The sequence below is a fragment of the Pseudorca crassidens genome, chromosome 12 (assembly GCF_039906515.1).
Source record: "Pseudorca crassidens isolate mPseCra1 chromosome 12, mPseCra1.hap1, whole genome shotgun sequence".
NCBI lineage: Eukaryota > Metazoa > Chordata > Mammalia > Artiodactyla > Delphinidae > Pseudorca > Pseudorca crassidens.
The window spans coordinates 47,675,768-47,690,322 of NC_090307.1; the positions used below are offsets into that span (position 1 = coordinate 47,675,768).

General features: G+C 37.1%; 1 long non-coding RNA gene across 1 annotated transcript; it reads right to left on the reverse strand.

Moving 5' to 3' along the window:
• Window positions 1-5,103: 5,103 nt before the first annotated feature.
• Window positions 5,104-13,514, reverse strand: LOC137204121 (uncharacterized). The gene is made up of 3 exons (XR_010933429.1): window positions 11,766-13,514; window positions 5,811-5,868; window positions 5,104-5,501 (listed from the first exon to the last, which is right to left on the reverse strand). It is a non-coding gene; the product is annotated as an uncharacterized lncRNA (long non-coding RNA).
• Between the last annotated feature and the right edge of the window lie 1,041 nt (window positions 13,515-14,555).

Below are 14,555 nucleotides of genomic sequence, written 5' to 3' on the forward strand. Positions count from 1 at the left end.
CGGTACGCGGGCCTCTCACTGCTATGGCCTCTCCCGTTGCGGAGCACAGGCTCCGGACACGCAGGCTCAGCGGCCATGGCGCACGGGCCCAGCCGCTCCGCGGCACGAGGGATCTTCCCGGACCGGGGCACGAACCCGTGTCATCTGCATCGGCAGGCGGACTCTCAACCACTGCGCCACCAGGGAAGCCCTCACCAAATCTTTTAGACACTCCTTAAAGTTGAAAGATTGTTCCCAAATTCTCTACTGTAGTCTCCCGGAATTTTATCACTCACAACTCTGGTGTCCAGCACAGAACCTGACCCAGTGTAGGTAACATCATGTCTGTTAAACCTGGGGCTCTGGAGGAAGACAGCTGGGATGGAGCCCAACACTGCAGCCCATAGCCATGGGACTCTGAGTAGTTAATACACATATCCACGGCTCAATGTCCATAGTCCATAAAATTGTAATCTGTTAGTTCCTACCACATAGAGTTGTTGTGTGGATTAAATAAGATGGTGAATATAAAGGATTTACCACAGAAGCTGCCATTAGCATATCAAATTATCATTTCAATAATGATCACCTCATCACAACTGAATACTTACTGAATATTCAGTAATTGTATTAACTCCAGAGTGTCTACTTTCCTTTTGCAGTTGAGGTTAGAAAGCACATTTATTTAAACTTATATTGAGAATCAGTCATCCTTAGAAACACAAAAGACAATCTCAGAAATATCTTTTGTTTTCTTTTTACACGTATAAGACAAGATGAATTTCATATTCTCTTCCACATTGGCTGGTTGGCTTCAAGGTCCTTTATTATGAACCTGTAATAGGGAAGAGCAAATCTGACTCCATATTGTATCTGTTCCTTTTACTTTAACCTTTGTATTCTATTGCTTTTGCTCTAAAATAAGAATGTTGTGTATAGCCTAAACTATACAGGGTAATCCATTCTCAACGTTCTGACCTTTAAAGTGTAACATTTTGTCATTCATATAGAGATAAAAAGTTGCAGAACAGAGAATAATATTTGTCTTGTTGGAGGTTTTACAGGAACATCTTGACCTGACCTAGGTGGACATCTGCAAGAACAAAGGATTCTAACACCAAGAAGTCTTCAAGAACCTACCACATCCCCTCCCCTTTTCGTATAAAAGAAGTCTGAATTCTAATTCAGAGAAAATGGTTCTTTGGGACACTAGTCCACCATCTTCTCGGTCTGCTGGCTTTCTGAATAAAGCCGCTATTCCTTGCCCCAACAGCTCATCTCTCGATTTATTGGCCTTCTGTGCAGTGTGCAGTTCATAACAAGCCTTATGGCCTCATTTCCCTACCACTGTCAAATCACTTACCATGTTGTCTTGTAGTGGTCTGTTAGCATGTGGTTCAGCCACTACTTTCACAAAGGTTTCACTCATCCTTGTATTCCCAGCACTAAGCATACTGCCTGTCAAATAATGACTATTAAATATTGCACAGACAGGTAAATGATGTCTAGTAAACATTCAATTGACATTGGTTAGTTAGATAAATGGAGGTATGAATAGATGGATAGAAGAATGGATGGTTGGAGGGTTGGATGGATGGAGAGAAGAAAAAATACATTCTTGTGTTTATTCTAATAAAAAAAATCTAAAAGAACAAACATGCTACCATTAGGCTAGAGTCTGATATAAAGGTCACTTAGAAAATGATTTAAGAGAAGTTTTACTAATTTTCTTAGAGTAATAAATATAGCAGTTGCTTCTGTTGAAGTTGAAATGATTAATGAAATTGTGGACTGAATTCTTCCCCTCCCTTTGCCAAAAGTACTCCCTGGTAGTACGTTAAAGCATTTAGGGACATGCACCAGCTTTTTCAAATCCTCATTTAGTTCTGCAGCTGGCTCAAGCCAGGTTCTGGCACAATCACTTGCATCTGAGAAGTAATGCCATCTTTTAAATTAGAGGGTGCAGTGAACTGAGCACCATACCCAGAGGACACAAATAGAAATCATTTAGAGTTGCCTGATCTTTCCTTTTGCTCAAAACCAACACAAAACAAGCTAGTTCAGCAAATTGAGGCTATAAATAATATACAACACTTCATCATTTCGGTTACCTCTTTGTACAGCATCCAAGATGCCTACAGGCCTGGACAGAGCAGCCTTATTAGAACACAAAGGGGACAGGGTAGTCACTAACCAGCTAAACACAATACTGTCAAATTGCTACATCAAACGACTATAATTCACTGAATAGGACAGTTATTAAAATTCCAAGCTCTCTCTATGATGTGACCAGAATGATAATGGCAATACAGTCAGTCTTCCTTGCAAACAATGAGACACATTAGGAAAGGCATAGGTCCTCCTATCTCCAATATCTTCCGTGAAAGCTACCCTCCAATAAATAAATAGCATGATGAGTTTCGCACCTTCTCTGATATGAAAGCGTTTGTGCAGAAGAAAATGTCCCAATTCCACTGAAAGCACTGACATACGTTAAGGTCTTAACGTTTTATAAATCACAGCACAGAACTCTGCACTAAAACCACCTTTCACAATTAAGAAAAGCAACAGCAAATTGGCTAATTAGCATAAGAATCAACAAACACTGTTGTCTCTTAAGTGCCCTTACTAAGCATTCTAAATATAGTCATTTCAACTGTAAAATTTACGAATTATTTTCTTTTTTCTTATAATAAATCTTGGCACCCTTGTGATAAATGCTATAATCCTCACTAGTTAGAAAAGCCCTAAGCTAACATAAAATGAACTTTTTATGAAACCTATGAATATAGAAAAGAAGCAATTGAATCAGTCCTGGCACCAACCTAAAACACACTTAGATTGGAAAATTATCAAATTTAAGCCAGTGAAACTCAGTTATGGTTTAATGAAAAGCAGTTAAAATAAATTTTGAATTAATCATTCTTCTTGATCATGGAAAAAATACACTTATGAAAAACATAAAACTTCATAACAATGATTAGAGAATTATTTTGTTCTGAAAACAAATTAGTTAGAACATTACTACCTGGAAGCATAATTTGAAATCACTTACTAATGATAACTTCCATTCTCTATGAGGAGGCAGGTTGCAAAGAAATATCAGAGCACTGTGTTTATTCTGCACTGTTTCAACTATGGAAAATGGTATTAGTGAGAATTCTCATTTACTGAAAAGGTATTTAAACTAATAAAATTGAATGTCATTATACAAGTGGCAGTTGAATTTTCTTTTTTCTAAATTCTCCATTATGAATAGATAGATGATAGAAGATAAATAGATGATAGGTAGGTAGATAGATGATAGATAGATAGAAAGATAATAGATAGATGAAATATAAACATAAAATCATTAACTTCTAGATTTGGAAAGGCATCTTTTAATCTCTGTTGTATCAAAACTCAAACCTGACATGAGCTGGATTAAACCATCTCTTCAAGGAGGGAAATCCCTCAAGGCCAAGCATTTAAATAAAGGCTCAGGGGCACACTGGACCTCATCCCTCTCCCATCCGCATATAAAGTGCAACCCACCAAACAAAAAACAGATTCTTCTCCGATGCAATTGTTCCCAACCTGCAGGATGTGGACCACTAAGGGTACTCTGGTTATTGCAAAGGGCCTGAAAACTTATTTGAGTTTCACCTAAATAAACTGTATTTTATTTGATTAAACAGTGGTTATATATTTGCATATTAATGTTCTTTAAGGGTTATTAATAAAGCATATCCATTTGCAAAGGCAAAGACAATTTACAGGCTGGAAATTTCAATTTTGCAAAGGTGACCATTCTACACCAATTAAGCCGTAACCATGATGCATTGCCAACTCAGACCTCAATAGACTTCTTTCGGGGGTAGCAAGGATCAGAGATTATCCAAATAATTCTAATGTCTATGTAGAACAGTAAATGTCTGAGAAGAGCAAAGAAGGTTTGTGAAAATGAAGACTAATGTGGAAGAATTCGCCCTGAATGAATTAAAATACATTAATAAAGATGTGGTGACTTAAAAGATATTATGGGAGTTTAAAGCTCATATAGCCAAGGCATTTCCTTCCTAGGTTTTGCACTTTGAGCCCTGCTCAAGAAGGATCTCCCAAGTCAAGATTTTAAAAAACAGAGCTTCCATTTATTATTCTATTCTATAGTTATTTAATTTTTAATATTTGGTTATTTGGTCCATGCACAATTTATCATTATGCAAAATATGATAAGAATATCACTATTTTTAAAGTACATATCCAGTAACCCCACTAATGGATGCTATATAATATTTGTTTCCCCATTGATGTAAAGCATCATCCTTATCATATATAAATCCTCATAAGTGTGTAATAATCAATGAAATTAAAGTTTTCTTAGTAGAAAACCGATTAGATATAAGAAGAAAATAAAAAATAAACTTACAGTCTTATCATGGAATTTTTTGCTGCCACTAAAATGATTATATAGGTAAATATTTATTAATATTCAATATCCCCTTTGTTAGTTAAAAAGGCAAGTTTCAGAACAAAATGTATAATATCAAGTTTTATAAGATATTTTGGTGTGTGTCTGCATATACGTATTATTTAGAGAAGAATAGATGTCAAAATGGATTTGTACTTGAGCTTTATTTCTCTCTTTATTCTTTTCCGCATTTGTTAATTTTGATTTTTACTTTTTGTCAATAAATACTTCCCTTTGCTCAATCTCCACATGGTTTATCCCTGTGGATACAACCCCTTACAACCTATTTTAGGCTAACCCCCTCAAATAAAGTGGGCCCCTGGACACTTAGCCATGTGGTGATGGCGGAAACCACACACCTGTATTGTGCAGCTGAACTGAGTCAACCTGAGCTCTCCTACCTATCTATTAATCTATCTATCCTAAAAGAAATGCTTAGCAATCCCTTGAAGAAGACAGTTGGAACTTGACATTTTCATTTTTGCATTTGGCAAAATACTATGAAACGTAAAAATGTAAATGGCATTAGGATTGGAAAACGAGATTGCTAGAAGAATTGGCTTGGCCTCACCAGGTTTCTCATCTTTCAACATCATAGAAGCATTGATCTCCTGCTTAATTTTTAGATGGTGTTTGTTTTATTAGATTATATCAGTACATTGTTAAAAACATTGCCAGTATGAGATTTTATTTTGCATTGTACAATAACCATTTGTACGTACGGCAGCATTCAATCACCAAACTCTATTTTAAGTAAAATGTTCAGGATTCATTAACTCAAAAATCCCAAACTCAAGTATTCTTCTCTGATCACAGCCTTCTTTCCTTTAATTTCTATAACATGATTTTCCCCAAATACAGCTGTTTATTAAAAGGGTCTCTAAATCTCCACTATTTACTTTTCCTTGCCTTAGAAGCCTAGATTTTACTCTCCACCACTTCAGTCACGCCCTTGACAGTGTTCTTTGTTGAATCTTCATCCTTCCGCTGTACTCAGTTGGCAAAAATCACAATGCTGGAAAATTCAAATAGTCTGATTTCTCAACTGTTATACAAGGGATGCTGAATAAGCCTAGAGAAAAAAAATTGCACAACCTTGAGAATTGGACGTGTTACAAATTCATGGTTTCCAGTTCGAACTGGGCCTTCAGTGCTAATCTTAGTGTCAGGCTGGGACCCAAGCAACCTGCCATGTCTCTTCAATCACTGGCTTTCTTTTGCTCTATTTCATGCTTCCACAGTGGCTATTCCAAATTATCTCCACTTTGTTAAATATCCTACTCTACCACCTCCTTCCTTACAGCCAATATCATAGTCTCTTAACCGACAAAGAAGATAGGACCATCAGAAAAGGACTTTACTTACTTCTCACTTCACTTACCAATTTTCATGCATGTATATTCATCATGTCACCATTTCTTCTGTCAAAATTTTCTTTCCTGTAAAAATAAAAAATCAAACAACATAAAAAAAATTTCTTTCCTTTGTAAGCAACATACTGCAATTAATATTCCTTCTTTCTCCTGTATTAGAAACATCTTAATCTCTAGTTCCTTCCATTCAGCATTTCAACATGCTGTCTCTTTATCTTAATTTTTCAGTCCCTCCTTTAACCAGTGTGTGCAGGCTCTTTCTCCTCTTCTTCCTCAAAAACCTGTCTTGTCTCCTAAGTCAGTAATGACCCCAACTTCCATTCAGTTGTTCAAGCAAGAGATCTGGGTGACCCATTTGATTTCTCTCTTCCTTATGTCCTGTCAACCCTACTCTCTTACTATTTCTGTTTCATTCAATTCATTCATCTCTATTAGCACAACTACACCTTCAGATTCAGCCACCAATTTCTGTTTTCTACCAATGAATGAAATACTTTTCTAACAAATATCACAGTCTAGTGTCTTGTCCTTCAACCTTTCCATGGCAACCAGAATTATACTTCTAAAATGCAGATCTGATTATATCAATCACCCTATTAAACTTCTTTGTATTTGGGAAATTTTCCAAACTCCTCATGATGGCTTTTAAAGCCCTTCCTGATCTTGGCTCTGTAGTCTCCTTGTTAAACCTCACTCTGTATTCTAAGCTGCAGACATACTAAATTACTGGCTATTCTCTAAATTGTATACTTAATATTGCTTCAGAGATTCTACGCTACTGTCCCCGGTGTCTAGAAGGTACTTCCCCTACCCTATCTTTTAGTTCCAGGTTAAATATCAAAACCTCAATAAGGTATTTCTGATTCAGAAATAGCAACACAACACTTATTGTAATGTATTTTAATTGACTGTTAACTTGCCGGTAACCCAAGTAAGACTGTTTGTTCTTTAAGGAGACACAATGTCTTTTTCTAATTGTGTTTCTAGTGCTCACTGCAGCGCCTGGCTCCACCTGGATGCTCTATCAACACTTGTTGATGATTGACGTTGGCCAGTTGCCCAGAAACGTGTGAGATAATAGAGAAAAGACTTGTGACAATGGGGTAGAATATTAGGCAGGTCAAAGCACCTGCAAAATGAAATTAAGTATAAATCAAGATGTCTTGTTGTAATAGATATATTGACCAGGTCTGGTGAGAAGTTATGGGAAGTACCTTGCTTACTGGGGATTTTTTTTTTTTTTTTTTTTTTTTTTTTTTTTTTTTGCGATACGCGGGCCTCTCACTGCTGTGGCCTCTCCCGTTGCGGAGCACAGGCTCCGGACGCGCAGGCTCAGCGGCCATGGCTCACGGGCCCAGCCACTCCGCGGCATGTGGGATCTTCCCGGACCGGGGCACGAACCCGCATCCCCTGCATCGGCAGGCGGACTCTCAACCACTGCGCCACCAGGGAAGCCCCCGACTGGGCATTTTTAACAACCCCATATCTCATCATCATGTCCATCCTAAAGCCACTGGTCCCTTGTCAAGTGGCTCACTTCAGTGGCTCCTTCTCTACCTACTCCAAACAGTATTGAGAGGAGGAAAGACATATCATATCTACTTATTGAATTTTTGTTTTTTATTAAACTAGCTAAGTGAGGACATAGTTTGGACATATTCTGCTTGCATTTGGTTTTGCCAATAGCTCTGAAGCAGTGATTCTCAAGTATAGTTAGTATCATACTCACTTCTTTGGTAGAGAGGTATATCAGAATCATCTCCAAATTGTATCAAATTCCACCTTCATGAGGGTACTCAAATCCCATCCATCATCAGTGAGAGTCTCTGCCTTAGAAATCCAATGGTAGGGTGGGCAGAGTGTCAGATATCTATCTGTTCTGGGTGGTTGGTCATTACTGATTTAAAGTTATACAGATTTATGGTCAAGTGGAATGTAATGAATTCTTGTTATAGAAACCATGAATAAATGAGCTGTTCTGCTTCTAAAAAGTACAAATAATATCCTCTAGTTACTATAAAATTCATATTTTTCAAGAAAAATCACCATAAAGGATACATGTATAGAATTTCCAAATTATAGATCTAGAATGTATATTAGAGTTAACTACAACAAATAAAACACTTACTATAAGCCAATCACTGTTTTAAGTGGTTTTCATATGTTAACTCATTTTATTTTCAGAACAACTCTGAGCTAGAGTCTATAATTAGCTCTATTTTACATTCAGAAAGATAAATGCACAGAAAATGTACTGAAGGACACATATCTAATAAGTGGCAGAACCAGGGTTTGAACCAGGAAATCTGGAACTAGCATCTCTGTCGTAACTCGTACTCAGTTCTCATCCAATTCTCCCATTCTTTATATAATAAGAAACAGAGTTCTAAAAAGTTTAGACAAATTGTCTAAGAACTTTAATATCTCTGTGTTATTAATTTTATATATGTATATCATTGTGCTTATTTTATTGGTAAACATTACTAATTCTATAAAGTGCTGCCAGTTTCTTTAGAAGCTCTTTAAAGGCGAATGAAAATTATATGCATCTTAATAGATATAAAAAGCTCATTCAGCCCTAAATGTAACGTGGAACATAGCAATATGGTCTGACATTTTGAACTCTTGACAATTATGTGGATAGCAATGGGAGGACTTTGTGATAATTCAATTTCTTTATTCAGCTAATCAAGCTTGATAGCCTTCCATTTCCATTATAAAGAGTAAGATAACTATTTCCCAGGAAACGTTTTCACAGTTGAATTCCATACTACCTTTGTCAAGTGCCTTGTGACTAGCTGGGTCTCTGTTCTGCATTGAGTAAAACAGAGTTTTTGGAGAGGCCATTTGATAAAGTAGAAAGGTCACGGGCCTAAGCATCCCGAGACCAGGCCTCTAGTATCAGCTTACTTATTAATGAGCTCAGACATGGCTTAAGCTTTTTGATTTTGCTGAGTCCTGGTTTTCTTACTGGAGAAATGGGTGAGGAACCTGGAGTTGTGTGAAAAGATTTAATAACTTGTGACCCTCCACTGCCATAAGGAGAGGTAAAGAGGAGGATAAGTCAGCTTGCTTTACCCACATGACACAGGCCAGTGGAATTCCAGATCAGGTCACAAGATACAATTCCAACTTCTGACACAGAAACTAAACATCTTTGGGGGAAAGAAAGGTAATTTCAAGGCTCCTCAAAGACTTGAACTGACACATAGCAATGTTTCACCAAAAGAGAGGTAGAGAGACAGGGTTTGACCCATTGAATGAGCCGGGAGCTCATTATGTAGAAATTCTCACAATGTCCAGGGAAATGCCTTCTTAAAAATTTTCTGTAGAAAGTTGGGCTGCCTCTATCTAAAACTGTTTCAAGCCCAGTGGCCTGGATCCTGACTCTATTCTTTACCTCCTGTTGCACTTCAGCCTTACTTGATCCTAGTGGTGAGTTCATTGACCCCTGATACCTGCCACTTCTTCCAACCTGCTTTCTACTTACCTTTAACTATCCCCCAAGCCTAGTCTGATCCATATCTAGCTTTACTTGACTAACTTCAAAGCTTTCCACTCATTTCCACTCCTATATTACAACCACTGCAGCCTTTCCCAAAGCATCTGGCCTGTCTGTATTCTACAACCACAAAGCAAAGCATTTAAACTCATTTTGCTATTTATATATGTCACTGAAAAACCTGGCACGGATTAAACATCATGACATTGTTAATATGACGATACGCTACAATTCACCCCTTCTTTAGGAGCTAAATATGAAATTTAAATATGCATTAGCACATTTGTGTTTTCCTTACCCTTTCTTTTTGCAAGGAATGTGACTTTGCTAGCGGTTGTCGTTGTGTGATTGATTGTTACTTGTCTGTGGCTCTCTGGGAAATCGACCATCTTTGAGTGATAATGTCAGTGGGATAGAATGTGTCACTGAATAATGGTCTCCAGCTGCTGCATAAATGCCAAGGTAAGCCAAAGGTATTTATGGGGAAAAAGTTCATATCAAGCTAAGATTTTTATCTTCAATGCAAAAGAAACTGAATCTGTGGTCAGCTATTGCTAGTATAGCGTAAGCTAGATGTAGATTTAATGAATGTATATAATGAATATTCAAGGCAGACTATGATAATCAAGTGATCAGTTCTTATGTAAATCCAATATTCTAATCGGTTTTAAAACTTGATTTATTATGCATTTACCCAAACTCTAAATAAGATTAGTTTCTCAGAAATAAAATACTTCCCTAAATATAAATTTTTAGCAATTAGATTCTCTTAGATTATATTAAGTACTTTTGAAATCTATTTTTTTATATACTAAAAGTAGTTGGATAAGTAACACAAACATTTTGACACTACATGATCAATTTATTTTTATAATGAAAAGGTATAAGATAATGATATCAGGGCTTCCCTGGTGGCGCAGTGGTTGAGAATCTGCCTGCCAATGCAGGGGTCATGGGTTTGAGCCCTGGTCTGGGGAGATCCCACATGCTGCGGAGCAGCTAGGCCCGTGAGCCACAACTACTGAGCCTGCACGTCTGGAGCCTGTGAGAGGCCCACGCACCACGATGAAGAGTGGCCCACGCTCGCCGCAACTGGAGAAAGCCCTCGCACAGAAACAAAGACCCAACACGGCCAAAAAAAATTAATTTATATAAAAAAAAAAAGATAATGATATCAGTGGGACACTGGGACATATCAAACAAAAATTTAATTTATATCATGTATACTGTGTCTTGTGAGAAAACATAAGTATATACTGCAAATATTTAACAGAAACTTTATAATTATGATTCATTAAGAAGACATTCCATATAAAACATCTACTTAGAACGCATATGTGGTATATATAGGATAGTATAGGGGAGTTATACATTTTTCTTTCTCTGAATTTGGTAAAAAAGTCTTACTCTTAGTTTTGTATTATACTACCTTTTAAGATTGAATTTTCTCTGTAGGGGAAGCAGTAAAATGAAATATAGATCCATAATATAGAATACATTGGCCAATGAGAAGTGTAAGTTTGGGTAACACTGTTTCCTCAGAACACCCTAAGACTAGAAATTGCCCTGAAATATGTCGATACAGTAGCCCACTCTAAGTCTTTTGCTGGTGGCAGTCCTTAAAGTAGAAATTGATATAATTTGTAACCAAATATATATAGATATATATATTTGGATATGTAACCAAATATATATATCCATATAAAAAACTATTTTGTGAACTGTCTGAAAGAGGTTAGTGGAAGTTAAAAGTAATATCATCCATATATACACACCCACACCATTGAGACGTCTGATTTTAAAACACCAATATTTCCACCTCAGAAATCCAAGATAGCTCAAGCAAGTTCCTTGCCCCTGATGATTTGAAGGCAATTAGAAATGTGATAGAATATGTACATTTTATTTGTTGAGTTTGTGTGTGTGTGTATGAAAGCCTTTCTGTATAGAATGTGTAGATACTTGACAAAGCACAAAGTTCCACGAAAACCACTTTGTATATCTACTCCAACGTGTTTAAAGATTTATTTGTCATTTCAGGTAAAGATATTTGAAATTCTCTATTAATTTCATACAAAAATTTTTCAATAAAGCTTCATGCAGCAGTGTCTCAATCTCTATGTCAATGTAAACTCGATAAGCCTTTTAAATGATATAGACTTTCTGTTAGTTGTGCCTTGTGGATTCCTACACTTTAACTACATATTCTAACACTTATGCTAAAGTCAAGCTGTTTCCATCTGTTTAGGCTACACATTCCATCACTTAGTAGTACAAAAAGAGCAGTTTTTCTTCTACTCCTGGGACCAAAATCACACAGAATTCGTAAGAGATCCAACACATAAAAATTCATTTCCTGAGTGGAAGCACTTCCATGCCATGTAGCAAAAACTATTACTTTTTTCATTGTATTTATAATAAAAAGTCAAGCAATTGTACTCTTTAAGGCTGGATACCTCACCTCACTTGAACACAGTCCCAGCGCTCAGCCATGGCATGTGGAGTTAATCACTCTGGACATTGGAACGCTGTGCACCAAAATGACCTTATTTGTGACTCTGCACTGTGTGCATGATGAAGTGATTCTTCTACTACCTACACACACAGGGACTCTAAATGGAGCGATAGTTCTGGCATGCTGGAGGACATACAACTTCCATCTCAGAGGGACACTTGTCATCCCAGGTAACCATTTGATGGAGACTGACAAGTCTTCAGTCAGACTGTCATCCTTCCAGTTCAGTTGGTTTCACAATCAGCTGAAAGTTACGGGTTCAGCAAGAATCTCAGCATTGTAGTGGCTCCTTCAACATCCCGTGGATCTGTCGCATATGAGGCTGGGTCATTCCAGGAGCAATTTCTACTAGAACTGTGCAGCCGTGAAAACATGACACTATGCAGTTCTGTATGCACAGCAATCCTGGTGACTGTTATCTGCTGAATTGCAGGAACTCAGGCTTATTAAAATTCCCAGGAATCACTCACTGGCAAAGGGCTATATTTAACCCTTTCAAAAGTATTTTTGCAAATGCAGTTTGGTGGTAAAATAATCTTCATGCAGCAACAGAATGCATGTGCTTGGGAAGCCGAGGAAAAATGTAAAGTGGACGAAATGTTTATTTGTTTACTTACCCCCACTTTTCTTACTGTCATCTCATCCCCATTATAGAACCTCTACTATTATCTCTATGCCTCTGATCTCACAGATGGAGATAGTGTGAAGAACGAATTGACATTCTAATATTAATGACGATGTGTTGTGGTATATAGAGATACATATGTAGAGATATATGAGCCTCTTTATATTCTTTTAATTTGTTGTTACTTTAAAAATCTCCACAGTAGCCAATGAATGTTTTTTAAAAGGAGATAGAGGAGACAAGAAGGAAAGAAAAAATATAAGAAAGGCATGAAGAAGGAGGAAGAGAGGGAGACAGAAAATATACTACACAGTATTGGTAGCATCTAGAGCTAAAAAGTTGGATGTGAATTGTGCTTTGTTACTTGAACATGGACTAGTTACCTAATCTCATAAGACATCAGTTCATGTCCCAGTACACATATATTTAAATGTTTTTTCCAATTCTACTTACAGGGCTTTTGTTATATTCACTGGGAAAAATCCCAGATAGAAGTACATTTTATTTAGGAAGGTAAATTTAATTTCCATATAGAGAGCAGAACTTATTTATAGGTTATTCTGATTATATAACAAAAAAAGAGGTTCTCATGTTTGCATTAGTATATGACTTAGATGACTGTCCCAATAATTGCTTGCAATATTAATCAAGATTTGGAGACCTAAATTGAAGATGGTAACTTGCTTTTTATTTTCAGTTATGGAGAAAGGGAATCACTGCAAGAAAATGAGAAAAGACAGAAGTTAATATATATCTGTTTAAAGTTAATACGATATAAAAACACAAAATATTTTATGATTTGAAATAACTAGTTATAATAAGCTACTTAAGTCAGAGAAGAGAAGAAATATAATTCAATAACAAATGGATTATACAGGAGAGCATAGCTTAAGGCAGGTTTTTTATTGTTTTTTGTTTTGTTTTGTTTGTTTTTTGCGGTACGCGGGCCTCTCACTGCTGTGGCCTCTCCCGTTGCGGAGCACAGGCTCCGGACGCGCAGGCGCAGCGGCCATGGCTCACGGGCCCAGCCGCTCCGCGGCATGTGGGACCTTCCCGGACCGGGGCATGAACCCGTGTCCCCTGCATCGGCAGACGGACTCTCAACCACTGCGCCACCAGGGAAGCCCTATGGCAGTTATTAAAAGCATTAATCTAAGGGATAAAGAAGAGTAGAGAAAAAGAACATGGTGAGAAAGGTGATGAGAAAGAACTACAATATGTTTAGAATTTTTTTACGTTCTTTCAACTATGATCTTAGAATGTGAATTTAATTATTGTGATTGATCACATTATTATTCATCAACTCTTTACTCCCCTCCTCCCACTGATGATGAGTTTGTGTGACTTGTTTAGGCCAATAGAACGTGTGTGCCATGTCCAAGGATAGGCATTAACAAGTATGGCATCTCTTCATTCCACCCTTTGGGGAAGTGACCTTAATTTCCAAATATTGAGAATGTTTGAGGATTATTCCCCTTTGATATCAAATAATACATTCTCATGTCTGTTTTAGTATGGGATCTGGATTAGTAGATCAATACTATGTTGCAATATAATCAGATCAGTTTCAGAGCCTTAGGGATGGGAACAGGTATTAAAGAAACTCTGAATGGAAGATCTGATGTGCTTATGTGTTTTTCCAAGTTGGGAGGAAAGAAAACAAGAAAATGAAGACAGAATGAGTAATAAAACACATCTATGCTCTCTACTTTATTTAATAAGGGAACTATGTTGTTATATAATGTACTGGGCCTAAGACATAAGCTATGTTTTAGTTATCTATTGCTGTATTACAAACTACCCAACCTAATGGCTTGAAACAACAAACATTAATTCTCTCATATTTCTATAGATTACAAATTTGGGTGCAGTTTAGTTAGGTCGTTCTGACTAAGAGTCCCTTATGAGTTGCAGTCAAGATGTTGGCTGAGAGTGCATCTTCTGAAGTCTTGAGAACCCGCTCTTAAGAAGGCAGATTCACATGGCTGTTGGATGGACTCCTTAATTCTTCACTAACTGGAAATCTTAGTTCCTCTCCATGTTGCCCTCTCATAGGACTGCCTGAATGTCCTTAAGACATGGGAGAGAGAGAGAAAGACTCCAAGGTGGAA